General features: G+C 64.6%; 1 protein-coding gene across 1 annotated transcript in view; it reads right to left on the bottom strand.

Moving 5' to 3' along the window:
- Positions 1 to 549, bottom strand: part of LOC106897952 (peptide YY-like) — a 1567-nt gene extending 1018 nt beyond the window's left edge. Inside the window, exon 1 of the mRNA XM_014958957.1 lies at positions 429 to 549. The gene's annotated coding sequence lies outside the window, so the exon portion shown is untranslated. The remainder of the gene's footprint in view (positions 1 to 428) is intronic.
- Between the last annotated feature and the right edge of the window lie 2928 nt (positions 550 to 3477).

The following is a 3477-nucleotide window of genomic DNA, read 5'->3' as shown; positions in this document are numbered from 1 at the left end:
ATGTGGACACCCCCACCTCCTCAAAGGGATATCTCACCCCCCCAGAATTTCCAGAGACCCTCCCAATGTCCCCAAGAGACCACCTCTCTCCCCATGGGACCCCCAGGAACCTCCTCCCATCTCCCCAAAGGGACATCTTGCTTCCAGGGACACCCCATGCGAGTCCCCAACGGGACACATCCCTCCCAGGGACCCCAGAGACCCCCCCATCTCCCCTAGTGACACCCTCCCTCACTGTCTCCAAGGGAGTTCTCCTGCCCCAAAGGACCCCAGAGACCCCAGTCCTCCCCAGGGGACACCTCCCCTCCAGGGACACCCCTCCTGTCCCCAAGGGATCCTCTCCCTCCCAGGGGGTCCCAGCCTCCCCCCAAGGGACACCTCTCCTCTGTGGGACCCCCATGGGACCCCAGCCCCGTCCCCACACTCACGGTGGAGGAGGCGGGAGGTGACAGGCAGCGGGGTGACAGCGCCGGGGACACCGAGCCGGGTACACAGCAGCTCCTCCACCCACCCGGGGGTTTTATATCCTCCGGGGGGGCGGCTGGCTCCTCCCTCACCCGTCACCGACCCACGGGCAAGGCAGGACCCCACCAGCCCCCCCGCCACCAGCCCCGGGCCCTGGGGACACGTGCCAGCACCTTGTAACCATCCCTTGGCAGAGCCCCCCAGCCCGTACTGAAGAGATGGGGTGCAGGCACAGGGCACACACAGGGGACAGGGATGAGACACAGGGACATGGCATGTAGCCATGGGACACAGTATGTGGCACATGTCAATGCCACACAGGCAAGGGACACAGGTATGGGTGTGACATGGAGCCATGGCACATGGGCATGGCACAGGGACACTGCACGAAGCCACAGGACAGACATGGCCATGGCATGTGGCACACAGCAACGGCACATGGATGTGACACGCAGCCATGGCACACGGACATGGCACACGGGCACAGCACATGGGCATGGGTGTGACACACAGCCATGGCACATGGACACGGATGTGACAGCAGCCCCAGCACACGCGCACAGCACATGGACACGGGTGTGACATGTAGCCATGGCACATGGACACAGATGTGATACACGGACACAGCACACGGACATGGATGTGACACGCAGCCATGGCACATGGACATGTGTGTGACAGCAGCCTCAGAACACGGACACGGGTGTCACACACAGCCATGGAACACAGACATAGCACATGGACACAGATGTGACAGCAGCCCTGGCACACGGACATGTGACACACAGCCCTGGCACACAGATACAGGTGTCACACGTAACCATGGCACACATGCATGGCACTGAGACAGCCTTGGGACATGGCAATGGCACACAGGGACACAGGTCACACACAGGGACACAAACATGCCACAGCAGGGACAGGGCACAAGGGACACAACCCACAGCCCTGACAGAAGCCCCCCCTGCAGGGGGACAGCGCAGGGAACGGGACACAGCCCGCGGCTGCCTCAGTTTCCCCAGATGGGCAGGGCAGGGAGCCGCCACCGCAGCCCCCTGTCACCGCAGCCCCCCGTCACCACCATCGACCACTGTCACCACCCTCCAGGACGGATGAGCTGCCCTTTCTGAGTCCCCCCGTGCCGGGGGGAGAGACACGACACACTAATTCATTATGGATTTGGCATTAAGGAGCAATCACCCGCCCAGCGCTTCAGAGGGAAACTGAGGCACGGAGCCACCCAGCAGGGACGTGCTGTGAGGGGGGGGCCTCCAAGTCCCCCACTGGGAAGGTGCCACCACAGCCACCACGTGGGCACTGGGACAGGGAGAGGTGGAGAAAGGGGGTCCCCAAAAGCCCTGGGATGCTCCTACACAGAAGCAGCCACTTCTCCAGCCAGGGGGACAGAGGGGACACGGCTTCATGGGACCCCATGGGATGCCACCAGCCCAGGTGGAAGGGACATGGCTTCGTGGGACCCCATGGGGTACCACTAGCCCCAGCGGAGGGGACATGGCTCAGAGGGAACCTATGGGACGCCACCAGCCCGAACGGGGGGGACACAGGTTGGTGGGGACCCTGTGAGGTACCACCAGCCCGAATAGAAGGGACACAGCTCAGCAGCACCTTGTGTGGTGCCACTGGCCTGGCTGGAGGGGACATGGCTTGGCAAGACCCTGTGAGGTGCCACCAGCCCGGCTGGAGGGGACACAGCTCAGCAAGACCATGGCGGGATGCCACCAGCCCGGCTGGAGGGGACATGGCACAGTGGGACCCTGTGGGATGCCACCAGCCTGACCGGAGGGAACACAGCTCAGCGGGACCCCGTGCGGTGCCACCGGCCCGGCTGGAGGGGACAGGGCACAGCAGGACCCGGCAGGATGTCACTGTCCCAGCTGGAGGGGACACGCTCCCCACTCCTGACCTGGCTGTCACCCCGGTGAGCGGCGGCAGGGTCCCAGCTGGGAGCAGTGTCACTGTGGGGTCCCCGAGCCCCAGGGAAACTCGTCCCCGTGGGGTGGCTGCAGCGTCACAGCGGTGTGCGGGGGGGACAACAAGCTGCCCTGGCCACACGCCAGCCTGGGAGGGGGGCTGAGCCCCCGTATGTCCCCCCCCTCCGCAGCACCTTTCACGTCCCCACTAACGAAAGCACGGGTCGATGGAAGGGCTAATTGGATCGATGGGGGCTGTGCATGCCCCCTCCCTCCCCCCCACCCCGCAGGACATTGAGGGCAAATCCATCATCACCCCAGTGGGGGCTGCTGAGCCCCCTCCCCAGCAGAGGAGCACCCGGATGGAGGGGGGGGGCTGCCCCATCATGGGGTTTGGAGGTAGAGGGGGGAGACACCCCCAACCCCATGGCAGACTGGGACCAAACCCCACATGCCGGCAGCGATGACACCACATTGTCACAGTTGTCCCCAAGTTGAGGCAGGAGCGGAGGTGGGGGGGGAAATCAGGATTTGGGTGCCCCCCCCCCCTCACTCCAGACAGAGCTGATGCCACCAGGATTGGGGGGGGGATTAGCAGGGGGGAAGAAGGGAGGTGAGGGCTTTCTGCGCCATTTCCCCCCGAGTGACAGTAAACAGCAATTTTCCAAAGGTCACAGGATGGCTCTGACAGTGGGTACAAATGCCACCCCCCGCCCCGGGGCAGGACGAGGGGTGACCCTGAGGAACCCAAATGGGACAGGGCGGTAGGTGCCCACCATTTGCCCCCCCATCTCCCTCAGGGGCAGGGAGGAAGAGGAGGAGGGGATGAAGATGGATGGCTGGACCCTGAATGGGGGGGGTGCCGGGAGGGTGAGGGGCCCCCACACCCCCCAGGAGGTGGGAGGGGGGCGGAAAGGTGCAGGGAGAGCAAACAGGGCCCTGCCGCTTCCCCGCGCTTTATGGCCCCCGGTTCCGCCGGAGGTACTTTAGGGGCCATGTGTGTTTCCCCCCCCTCAGGAAGGAAGGGCCTTATCAGCCCCTGTTTGCTTTTCCACTGCCCAGTGCGGGGTGGGGGGGGGGG

Source organism: Calidris pugnax, unplaced genomic scaffold (assembly GCF_001431845.1).
Source record: "Calidris pugnax isolate Ruff unplaced genomic scaffold, ASM143184v1 scaffold335, whole genome shotgun sequence".
Taxonomy (NCBI): domain Eukaryota; kingdom Metazoa; phylum Chordata; class Aves; order Charadriiformes; family Scolopacidae; genus Calidris; species Calidris pugnax.
The sequence above is the reverse complement of the archived record's forward strand: the minus strand, read 5'-3'. Positions and strand labels throughout refer to the sequence as shown.